The sequence below is a fragment of the Eschrichtius robustus genome, chromosome 16 (genome assembly GCF_028021215.1).
Source record: "Eschrichtius robustus isolate mEscRob2 chromosome 16, mEscRob2.pri, whole genome shotgun sequence".
Classification (NCBI taxonomy): domain Eukaryota; kingdom Metazoa; phylum Chordata; class Mammalia; order Artiodactyla; family Eschrichtiidae; genus Eschrichtius; species Eschrichtius robustus.
The window spans coordinates 62,439,876-62,453,090 of record NC_090839.1 but is presented as its reverse complement, the minus strand read 5'-3'; positions in this window follow the sequence as shown (position 1 = coordinate 62,453,090).

The following is a 13,215-nucleotide window of genomic DNA, read 5'->3' as shown; positions in this document are numbered from 1 at the left end:
CTGATTTCTCAGGCTAAATACCTTCTGGTCGTCCTTCAGTCCTCTTCCCGACCCTGCCCCCACCCCTTACATTCAATCCATCCACCAGCTCTGTCTGCATGACCTTTAAAATACGTTAAGACTTCTACCACCGTCACCCAGACCATCTCACCTCCCGTTTATACAAATGTAACTGCTTTCTAACCCATCCACCTGCTTCTTCTCTGGCCTCCATGTCTCCATTCTCCATACAGAAGTCAGGATAATCTTTTTTTTTTTTTTTTTTTAACATCTTTATTAGAGTATAATTGCTTTACAGTGTTGTATTAGTCTCTGCTGTATAACAAAGTGAATCAGCTATACGTATACATATATCCCCATATCCCCTCCCTCTTGCATCTCCCTCCCTCCCTCCCTATCCCACCCCTCTAGGGGTCACAAAGCACCAAGCTGATCTCCCTGTGCTATGCAGCTGCTTCCCACTAGCTAGCTATTTTACATTTGGTAGTGTGTATATGCCCATGCCACTCTCTCACTTAGTCCCAGCTTACCCTTCCCCCCTCCCCGTGTCCTCAAGTCCATTCTCTATGTTTACGTCTTTATTCCTGTCCTGCCCTAGGTTCTGCAGAACCATTTTTTTTTTTCTTTTTCAGATTCCATGTATATGTGTTAGCATACGGTATTTGTTTTTCTCTTTCTGACTTACTTCACTCTGTATGACAGACTCTAGGTCCATCCACCTCACTACAAATAACTCAACTTCGTTTCTTTTTATGGCTGAGTAATATTCCATTGTATATATGTGCCACCTCTTCTTTATCCATTCATCTGTCGATGGACACTTAGGTTCCTTCTATGTCCTGGCTATTGTAAATAGAGCTGCAATGAACATTGTGGTACATGACTCTTTTTGAATGATGGTTTTCTCAGGGTATATGCCCAGGAGTGGGATTGCTGGGTCGTATGGTAGTTCTATTTTTAGTTTTTTAAGGAACCTCCATACTGTTCTCCATAGTGGGCTGTATCCATTTACATTCCCACTGACAGTGCAAGAGGGTTCCTTTTTCTTCACACCCTCTCCAGCATTCAGTGTTTGTAGATGTTTTGATGATGGCCATTCTGACCGGTGTGAGGTGATACCTCACTGTAGTTTTGATTTGCATTTCTCTAATGATTAGTGATGTTGAGCATCCTTTCATGCGTTTGTTGGCAATCTGTATATCTTCTTTGGAGAAATGTCTATTTAGGCCTTCTGCCCATTTTTGGATTGGGTTGTTTGTTTTTTTGGTATTGAGCTACATGAGCCGCTTGTATATTTTGGAGACTAATCCTTTGTCAGCTTCTTCATTTGCAGATATTTTCTCCCACTCTGAGGGTCCTTTCATCTTGTTTATGGTTTCCTTTGCGGTGCAAAAGCTTTTAAGTTTCATTAGGTCCCAGGGTAATCTTTTAAAGACACTAATTAGATCATATCCCTCACCTGGTCTCAAGCCTTCAGTACCTTTGCATTACAGTCAGAATAGAATCAAAATTCTTCCCCATTCTAACTCCGTGTTCCAAAGCCTTACTATAGTCCACATTCCAAGAAAAAAGACGAATGTTTCTCTTTCCTCTTGCCTCATTCCCTGTCTTTGGAGCCTCTCCTTCCCTAGCCTTGTCTCTTTTTTTGGAGCAGCCAAAGATGGGCCATTTCCAACACATTTTCCATTAACTGAAGTGGCACTAAATACCATCACTGCTATGAAACTAATCGGCAATTTGTGAGATGCCTTTATACCCATGTAGCCCCATTTGGGGGCATAATTATTTCCTAATTAGGAGGCGATTTATACTTGTTACTTGGGACATTTGCTTCTGCCAGTGACAAGGCTATCCTAAATGGCTCAGTTCTCTTTTTTTCTCCCCCAAGATTCTGCTGGCTGAAGCCAGATGACCAGACAGCCAAGCAAACTTAATTAACAGACAGTTCTGTTCCTGTGGGAGGGAAAAGCTCAAATTTGCTATCATCCTGAGGATAAAACCGAACACGTTTCTCTTGGAAGACCTTGTAGTCTTCCGCTAGAAACGGAGTTTAGGGGGGGCTGCGTTACCTTCTTTTCCAAGAGTTCTGATGAAATTTATTATTAAAGTTCACTAAACAAACCCATCTTTGTAAAAACCCTTTTAAAATCTTTAAAGCCCTCCTTTGTAGCAGGGATTATAGTCCCCATTTTACATATTCAGAAGCCAAGGTTTAGAGATTGAAGTGACGTCCTTAAGACCATACAACCAGGTCATTGTGAAGCTGGGGCCAGGGGTGAGCACATGTCAGCTGGACTTCATATCCCATGATTTTTCATCTCTACTTAGTGCTCACTATTACCTAGATTCCAATAGTGTACAGGCAGGAACTGCCTCTGTGTCCCTTATGCCTTATATGCTGTAAATGTCCAGTAAGTATTTTTAAATAAACAAGAAGCAGAGAGAAGAGCCAGGAAGTCTGAGTTCTTGGCCACATCCTTACTGTATGACTTTTGTCTTTTCACTTCTCTTCTCTTATTCTCATAGTCTTCTCATGCATATCTGCAAAATGAAGATTTTCAGCTCCAACTCTGCCCTCTTCCTAGGCATGTGCAGAGGCATTGTCAACCGTACCGTATATCAATAAAAGATAACTCCTTCTGTACTATTTTTAGTTCCAAAACTTAGGAGTTGTGTTCAGGGCATGTCCAAAGAAAAACAACTTCCAGTGATGAAGTCCATACCACCTGACCTCTGCTTTTCTGGGGACAGAGGGTATCTCTCCCTGGGGGTGAGAATGGTCCAAGAATTAGAGGTCATAGATCAGGACTTCCCCCTAAGGAAGCAGATAGAGAAGTGGCCCCTGGCTTTGTTTCTGAGCTCTCCAAGGTACTGAAAGTTCCAAGGATGTAGGTGTCAGGTCTTTACTACTCTCCTTAGACAGCAGATAGAAAAGGGGTGCACATTTTTGCTTCTGGAAACTCTAAGGTGCTAAAATTTCTGGGGCTGTGTATGCAAAGCCCTGTGCACTATGGTTCAGCAAAACCTTCCATTCAGTGTGCAGGCTGGCAGGAGCCAGGGGGAGACTGCGCTATGACTTTCCATTTGAAAGTCTTTACCCCCCTTGAAGAAGTGTCCAACTCTCCCCTACTTCCCACCACCCACTGACATGCCAGGGGGTTCCAGAAGTTTTCTCTTTCTTTCTCTTGCCTTTCTCTCACTTTGTCTCTGTTCCTGCCTGAGGAAGAAGCAGCAGCCTTGTTCTTCTTAACTCAGTGGTACTGCAGGCAACCGTGCATTCTAAAGGGCAGCCCCCTCCTCTTCCATTTCCTCCTGAGCAGATAAGGCATCCCAGTCCCCAGTTCAGAGGCCGGGCCCCAGGAGCTAGTGGCATCAGATGTGCTCAAAGATTTTGTTACTTTTGACTGCTTGTAGCCTTTCATCCAAACAAGAGCCAAGGAATACAAATGTACAGGAAAGGATGGAAGGAAGAAGGGGGTCATTCTCTATCAAACAGCACCCAGATCCCCCTCTGTGTCCCCATCACCAAGCACAACGAGAAAAAGCACACAGACTGCCACTTGAAAATTTATAATGCTGTGTTTCAAGAATGTGACTGATTACCTGTGGCCTCCCTGCTGCGCTCAGCATAACTTAAAGAAGCCAGGGTCCAATCTGACTCACCAAACCGTAGCATATTCGGCTGACTTCAAGACGTACAGACATCATCAGAATAGGGAATGTGGAGATACGAGCCTATTTCAGGGCAGTCAACGTGCCCAGGAGGCTTCAGAATCCACGGCATCCCAAAGCCACTACCATGGGTTAAACCATAAACCAAATTCTACATCTCTCCCAATCCCCTCCCACCACCTTAACAACTCACATTCCATCATAAGCTGCAGGGGAGAGTAATTTACAGGAAGTGTGAGTATTAGTGTTGCCTTCAGCAATTTTCAATGTTGGCCGTAAGGGATAAAGCTCAGGGTCATAAAGCGCACAATTTTTCATTAAAGATAAGTAAAATAACAACGCAGATACATATTTTCAGTTGCCTCTTGGATATCTTGAAAGCATCCCAAATGCAACATCTTCAAAACCAAATGTATCCCCCTCCTTTCACCAGCGCTTCCTTCCCTTCCAGAGTTTTCTCAGAGCAGAGCGTCATCAACTCCCACTTACCAGGCCAAAATCATGACAGTCTTTTGACTCCTGTCTCCCTCTCCTTCTTCCAGTTTTGGTTCATTTCCCTGTCTGTACCTCCCACGTGCCGCCTGCTCCCCATCTTCACTGTCTGATTTCCATCTCTCATCTTCTCCTACGTGAATTATTGTGACAGTCTAATAACAGGTCTCCCTACCTCCAATATTGACTCACCTTTAATTCTTTCTCCATTTACCGGCAACGGGCATCGTTCTAAAATAAAATTCTGGCCATGTCATTCCCAACTAAAAGTCTTTGGATGACTCCCTATCACCTAATAGTGTAAAGACCAAGATCTCTGGCATGCCTGGCATGGAGTGTCCTGGTCTGTTCTTGCTGACACGAATTCTCTAACCTTAACTCCCACTACTTCCTTGTACACAGATGCTGATCTAGCGAAAACAAACCTTTGTCCTTAAAAATACTGTTTCCTCTTCTTCATGAATATTCTTTCACCATCTGGCAAATACATAATTATCTTTTACGTCCCGGCTCAAGTGTCTCCCCCATGAATTCTTTCTCGGTTCACCCAGAGTTAGAGGCACTGTCTTCTGAACTCCCATGATTTTTTTGGACATTTCTCCACTGTAGCATGTTATTTGTCCCTTTATATGTCTACATTCCCCTACTGTGAGGTTTCCCTTAAAGACAGTAGCCTGTGATCCAACAGACACATTAGTCAAGATGCTAATCATCAGGGAAATGCAAATCAAAGCCACAATGAGATATCACTGCACACTCTTTAGAATGGATATCATCAAAAAGACAAGAAATAACAAGTGTTGGCACGGATGTGGAGAAAAGGGAACCCTGGTTCACCCACTTCTGGTGGGAATGTAAATTGGTGCAACCACTATGGAAAACAGTATGGAGGTGCCTCAAAACGTTAAGACTGGAACTACTAGATGATCCAACAATTCCACTTCTGGCTATATGTCCAAAGAAATTGAAATCAGGACCTTGAAGAGACATCTGGACCCCATATTCACAACAGCATTCACAATAACCAAAATATAGAAACAACTTAAATGTCTGGCAGTGGATGAATGGATAAAGAAAATGTGGTATATATACATGCAATGGAATATTATTCAGCCTTAAAAAGGAAGGAGATCTTGCCATTTGTGACAACATGAATGGACCTGGAGGACATTATGCTGAGTGAAATAAGCCAGACACAGAAAGACAAATACTGTATGTTCTCACTTGTATATGAATCTAAAATAGTCATACTCATAGGAGCAGAGAATAGAATGGTGGCTGCTGGCGGTGGCAGTGGGGTGGGGAGGGGGGAAGGGAGACATGTTGATCAGAGGATATGAAATCTCAGTTTTGCAAGGTGAATACATTCTGGAGATCTACTTTACACATAGAACCTATAGCTAACAATACTGCACTGGATACTTAAAATTTTCCAAGAGGATAGATCTTATGTTAAGTGTTCTTAGAATAACAATAGGGGCAGAAGTAAACTTTGAGAAGTGATGGATGTCTATAGCCTTGATGGTGGCAGTGGTTTCATGGGTATGTACTTATCCCCAGACTCATCAAGTCGTATATAGGAAACATACACAGCTCTTTACATGTCAATCATACATCAATAAAGTGTTTTTTTAAGATAATGAACTGTGTGAGGCACAGGAAAATGAACTAGAGATAATTTGGAAGTCAGCAAGATGCAGATCATAATTAAAACTGTGGATGTGGAGGATTATCTAATGTTAGCCCCACAAAATGCATGTTACCATGTGTCAGCACAGGTGGTAATATAGGATAGGGCTTAAGAGAGTGGTGTTTGGAGGTAGACCAACCGCCAACATTTCCTGCCATTATGACCTTGAACAAGGTAATTAATCTTTCAAAGGCAGTTGATTTTTCTAAAACTGAGAATAATTATATTACTACCTTCTAGGTTTGAGAAATTAGAGATAATGCAAAGAATGAAATGCCTATCACAAAGGGAACACTCCCAAAATGTTAGCCATTTTTAGTTATTTATTCATACTTCAAATTACTAAAGACCTTCCCTTTTGCTCAGTCCTGAATAAGAGGCCTCAAACAGTTTAGAAGATGGTCTATAAACTTGTTAGTCTCTTGGACCCTCCACTGGTGACGTGAAACATTAGTCTTTTTTGTTACACATTGTAAAGTTTAAAAAGTTGATTAATTTCACTTTCCAGTACTAATTTTCCTCCTTTTTCTATAGAGCACAGTACACTCACCCAAGTGTCACCTACAGTCTTCTCTAATGAAGGACTCTGATAGCACTTTGAATTAGCTAAGTTGCTATGCCAGGTCTGCCCATATACCAAGTTGATTCAAGAAATTCCTTACATTTTCTTTTTGTTCTGCCTGAGCAAAAAAGGAGATAATGATCATCTGAGGGGATTATCATTTTTTCTATACGATGTTCTCTTACTTTTCCAGTTGAGGCTGTTATCTGATGTGCTAGACTTTTAGATGGACACATGTCTGCCTTTGTTAAGGATTGGTTGAAATTTTGTTCTCTCTTTCTTTTTATAATGTAACCTTGGAAAGCGTTGTTGAATGAACATTAGCAAATAAAGTTTGAAATAACATTGATTCCTTTGAAACGAACAAAAAAACTGTGGTTGTGGGTGAGACCACTTGAGAGAGTGTGTTGGATTTGTACTGTGTCACCTTCCTGGTTAGGGGGGTTACAAGAGATATGGTGGGAGATTTGGAGGGAGAAAGCAGTCATTGGTTTTTATGCTTGGAAGGTCAGGGTAGTGCATACATGTTGCTGTTTATCTGACTGGCTCACCTCGTTGGGGTGGGGTCGCAGGCTGACCTGCTCCACCCCGCCCCCCGCCCCGAGTCCCCCTTCAGCTTCTCCGGCTCCAGGTCCGGGTGTGTGCTGAGTTCCATGACAAAGCGTGTCAGCTTCTCGAGCAGGACTCCATGTCATCAAGGTTGGAGGCAGTGAGAAACTGACACAACTTCTGTTCTCTTATCATGAGTTCCAGGCTCGTTTTCTTGGGTTCCACAATGCCCTTGCTCTTCTTCTCCCCCGTCATATCAATCTGCCCTTCCTGATGGCCTTCCTTGGAGACTTCAATCTTCACCAGTAGATGCGAAGACAAGAACCTTACAGACACTGTTTAATTGCATGAGGTCAAATCCCTGTAACAAATCTATCATCTGTCTCTATATCTACCTATTAACTATCTATCTATCTATCTATCTATCTATCTATCTATCTATCTATCTATCCATCTATCTCCTAGTGGCTCTTATCCAATTGGGCCCTGACTACTACATAATTTGGTGCCAAGAATGGGAATGAAAACCACGTCACCTATCTATTGCTACAAAACCAATTGCCCCAAAACTTAATGGCTTCAAACAACAAACACTTACTACCTCAAAGTGGGTCGGGAATTTAAAAGCAGCTTAGCTGAGTGGTTTTGACTCAGAGTCTCTCATGAGGTTGCAGTCAAGATGGTAACTAGGACTTCAGGCATCCAAAGGCTTGACTGGGGCTCAAGGAGCTCTTCCAAGCTCACTCACATGACTGCTGAAGGGAGCCCTCAGTTCCTCACCACGTGGGTCTCTCCACAGGGATGCCTGAGTGCTCACAACATGATATCTGACTTGTCTAGGGAAAGCGAGCGATGAGAGGGAGGGAGAGAGACACAGAGAGAGAGAGAGAAAGCTGCAACACCTTCTATAAAATAATCTCAGAAGTGAACCACCAGCTCTTCCATCATATTCTATTCGAGGGAAATGAGTCACTGAGTTCAGCCCACACTCAAGAGGTGGGGATTAAGCTTCACCTCTTAAAGGGAGTATCAAAGAATTTTTGGCCATATTTTAAAACCACTATATATATAGAGAGAGAGAGGGGGAGAGAGCTGAGTGTAGGAGAGGGCCAAGTATGTCTGACCTCATTTATCCAAAGTGGTTCAACTATTTTTTCTGTCTCTCATCTTTTGCTGCATGTGGGCAGATCTTGCATGCAGCCAAGCTCTGGAAACAGAAACTTCAGTATCAATTGTACCCTTCCACCAAAATTTTGAAACTCTTCCTAGCCTGGAGATATTTTCTAAACCTATGACCACACACTAATGATTGTATTAAATTGCACCCTTATGGTAAACACCAAGTTGAATTGAAACCCAGTAGATTCATATTTGTCAAATGAATAAATTGACTGCATCATTCAAATGCCTGTTCATTTCCTCTTATATTCATTTATTAGGTATTCATTGAGCATGTATTATGTGAGACATACAAAGATGAATAAAATGGGACTTCCTTGGTGGTGCAGTGGTTGAGAGTCCACTTGCCAATGCAGGGAACACAGGTTCAATCCCTGGCCCGGGAAGGTCCCACATGCTGTGCAGCAGCTAAGCCCATGCACCACAACTACTGAGCTTGCGCTCTAGAGCCTGCGAGCCACAACTACTGAACCCACGTGCCACAACTACTGAGCCTGCATGCTGCAACTACTGAAGCCCGCGCACCTAGAGCCTGTGCTCTGTAACAAGAGAAGCCACTGCAGTGAGAAGCCTGCGCACTGCAGCGAAGAGTAGCCCCTGCTCGCCGAAACTAGAGAAAGACCGCGTGCAGCAACGAAGACCCAACATGGCCAAAAATAAAAAAATAATAATAATAAAAAAGAAATGAGCACATACAGCAAAGGCTCTTTAAAAAAAAAAGACGAATAAAATATAATCCCTATCTTAAAGGGGCTCTCATTTTGCTGAATGTCAATTAATCCCTTATATGAGGCCTCAAGAGCTCTCAAGGGTGAATTTGCCTTAAGCTCTTAAGAGCAGAAGCCCAGCTTCGCCTTCACAGGGATGACTTCTTGAAATTCTGGATCAGTGCCTTAAAGAGGGTAGGCCCAGTGTTCCTGGGGTGGATGCCTTGGCTAGAGGTAGGGTGTCCTCCCCTTGGGGCAGCCATAAGCTGGGTCTCTCGGGGGCAGCTGGGGCAGGTGGCACCTGCCCAAGGTGAGACGCTGCAGAAAGTCAAGGGCTGGGTCAGAGTGACTGTGTCTTTAGCCCTTGTGACATACATGAGGATTGAGTCAAAGCGAAGGTGACGTACACGAACCCCAACTCCTCCTCCTGCCTTACTGGGCAGCTATTTTTGGAGCAGGCGCCCTAGATTTACGCCACGTCACAACCAAAGTTGTCACTTTAGAGCAGGTGGGGGAGGTAGAATCAGACTTTCAGCTTAAAGGGCCAACGGAGGTCGTATAGCTGAGTGTGGTGAGCAGATCTTCCACGTGCTGTTCCATAAGTGGTTGTCTAGCCTAGATTTGGGAGAGCGTGTCACACGGACAGTTCATACAGTATTTCCAGTTGACTCGGACCCCGAGGTCTTTCCCCGCTATGTGCTCTGCTTAGAAATAACACCCCTACCATGTTCTGGGACAGTGGCTCTTTGGGGCCCAGGTGCAAGAATTTATCTTACCCCAGTTAAATTATAACTTATTGAGTCACTTTAGATCCCAAACTGTTGCCAAATGCCTCCCTCTTCCTTTGTCTTGGGACCAGCCTTGGATTTGGCGAACAGCTCTCTACGCCCTCCATCCAATGAGGAAACGATTAATCCTCCTCCCTCACCCACAGAACAATTAATCACAAAGTCCCTGCCCATGTCGCCTCCTAAGGGTTTTTTTTAATCTGTCAGCTCTTCTCTGACTCTGCCATCGCCGCTCTGGTCCAGGCCTCCATCATCTCATCCTGGACAATGATGGAATGTTCTCAGCACCGGTCTCCCTGCTGCTTCCTTCGCAGCCTGTGCTTCACAAAACAGCCAGAGTGAACTTTTAATAAGTGCAGATCGTGTGACCTCCCCGTTTAAAAACGCTCCATGGATATCCATGGTTCTTCTGGTGAAGACCGAAGCCTCTACCGTGATCTGGAGGCCTTTCCTGGTCCACCTCCGCCTTTCCCTCCAGCGCACTCTCTGGTCGCGTTCCCGGCTCCCTGAGCTCTAGCTCCACTCAGCTGCATTCAGTCCCGAGCACCCTGTGAGCTCCCTGCGGAAAAGGGAATCTGGGCGTGCTGTCCTCTACCTCCTTCCTCTGTCTAGTTAAAGCCTACAACAACCTTCAGATCTCAGGATGGTTAAGAGCACGGACTCTGGAGCCAACTGCCTGGTCCAGCTCTGCATGTGCTGGCTGCGTGACCTTGGGCACACAAATCACTTAACCTTTCTGGATCTCAGTTTCCTCGTCTCTAAAATGGGCACACTAGTAGCAGTATATAATAGGGCTGCTGTGAGGCTAATATGTAAAGCATAACAAGAAAGCTCAGTATCTCGGCACATAGAAATGCTATAAAAGCATTAAGTATTATTACATAATAACAATTATAATTACTCAGGAGAGCTTTCTCCAAGCCCTCAGACTGGGTCAGGGACCCAGGGTGTGTGTATGTGCATGTGCGTGTGCGTGTGCGTGTGCGTGTGCGTGTGTGTGTGTGTGTGTGTGTGTGTATCAGGGACTCTCTACTTCCTCAGGGTAGAAATTATTTCAGTTGTAATTTTGCATTTATTTGGTGATTATATGCAGTATACCAGCCCCTCCCACTAAATTGTAAGCTCCACAAAGGCAGTGCCTTGAGTCACATTTTACTCATTTCAGTGTCTGGCCCAGTTTGTGGTACTTCTGGAAGTGCAATCAGTATTTGCTGAACGTGTGTATGTGCCTTGTTGAACATGGTGGGCATGTCTTCAGGCTGATTGTGGCTCTTTGACCTGTCTATTCACCCCTCTACCCACCCGCACCCTAGGATACTATCCTTCAGTCAGTTACAAGTCTTCCTGGTGGCTTGGTCATTAGTTTTCCATCCCACTTTCAAGGTTACAGGTGTAGAAGAAACAACGCCAGCCTCGTGAATGGGGAAGACAGATTCAAATCCCAGATCAGTTTCTTTGTATCTCCAGAGCGATCCTCTAACCTCTTTGAGCATCAGTTTGGCTAAGTTGGGAGAAAGGGGGAAGGGGGAGAGATAACATTAGCACCTGCTTTAAATAATAAGGGGATCACTAAATAAGATGACAGAAACGGACAGTTATGGGGCAGACACCACATTCCCACTTAAGGGCCTTAATCTTTTACACAATCGTCCCATTTAATCCTCACAACCAAGCTCTGAGGCAGGTGGCATCATTTTTCCCAGGCTGCAGATGAGGACATGGAAATCTAGAGTCATTAGTATCTTGCTCAAGGTCACATGGGAAATGGAAAAAAAGAAAAACCACATCTGAGCCCAACCTGTGTGGACCCAGGCCTGAGCTCTTCATCACCTTCCCTTTGGCCTCACGCACAATATTTAAGAAGCGCCTGGTGCGGGTCGCGTGGTGGAAGCACAGGTGGAGAGATGTTGGAGGTGAGAAAGGCCTACAGGAGGAGACGTGGCCAGCACTCTGCTGCGTAGACACGTTCATTCTCCTCCGCCTTCTGCAGCCCCTCAACACCCACTGACATCCCTCAAGATTATCTACAGACATCATCAACTACCCAGTAAGTATCAGGGTCTAATCAAAAGAGAGGTTTTCTAAGAATAGCTTTTATTTTCTCCACACCACTGGCTAATACCATCCCCCATCTACATGGTCTAATCAGAATTCTTGCTGATTTGAAAGCAAATATAATAACAATAAGAACACCACTTATTAGCATGCAGCTTAGAAAGTGGCTCATCCCAAATAGTCTATTTTTTTTTTCCACATGAGAAGTTTGGAGATTGTTCAGATAAGCCAGCTATTGCTTGGAGGCAGGAAAGTGGAGGAGTATCTGAAATCAAAGAAACCCCACAGAGAGTTATCAATGATCTGCCTTTTGCTGCTGGGGGTTTGGAAGGAGATTAGGAAAGCATGTGGTGTGAGTCAAGGAATTACAGAGTTGGGGGCAGAGGCTGGGAGATCAGGGAGGGGTCTTGGAGAAAAAGCAGCCCCCAAGCCTCCTATAATTTGTAGTGCCTTTATGACACACCCAAGGTATTAGCACACATCATTTCTTTTTTTTTTTTTTAATTCAAAGAGAAAGTCACAAAAATTATAATCATCCTCATCAGTTCACTCAGTCCCATGTAATTAATTTTTTTTTTCATCTTGATCTTTTGTTAGCACTTTTATGAGTTCATCAGTTTTTCATGAGACTTCTGAAAATGCTTATTCATTCAGTTCAGCAGTACAGTCAGTTACCAGAAACCTGTACTTGTCAGAGTCTTTTCCATGAATTCCTTGAAGATGAAACCCTTTTATAGGAACATATTTGCAAAAGCATCAGAGTACACCCAGAACTGTCTGGAAATGACAAAAGACTTAAAAATGACCACGGTTAAAGATTTGATGAAAGTTCATAATAGTGCAATTGACAAGGAAATTTAGTTATTTCTGAGATATACATTTTAAAGTAATAACTGGAATTATGACTTATAACATTATACCAGAACATATAAGATTTTTAGAAATTTCATGTAATGTCTGAAACATTTATATTAACATATTTCCATACAAATAACCCAATGAAAGTTTAGTATTAGTTGTTGTGTTTGTTTGTTTTTTTATACTGCAGGTTCTTATTAGTCATCAATTTTATACACATCAGTGTATACATGTCAATCCCAATCGCCCAATGCAGCACACCACCATCCCCACCCCCCTGCCGCTTTCCCCCCTTTGTGTCCATACGTTTGTTCTCTACATCTGTGTCTCAACTTCTGCCCTGCAAACTGGCTCATCTGTACCATTTTTCTAGGTTCCACATACATACGATATTTGTTTTTCTCTTTCTGACTTACTTCACTCTGTATGACAGTCTCTAGATCCATCCACGTCTCAACAAATGACTCAATTTCGTTCCTTTTTATGGCTGAGTAATATTCCATTGTATATATGTACCACATCTTCTTTATCCATTCGTCTGTCGATGGGCATTTAGGTTGCTTCCATGACCTGGCTATTGTAAATAGTGCTGCAATGAACATTGGGGTGCATGTGTCTTTTTGAATTATCATTTTCTCTAGGTATATGCCCAGTAGTGGGATT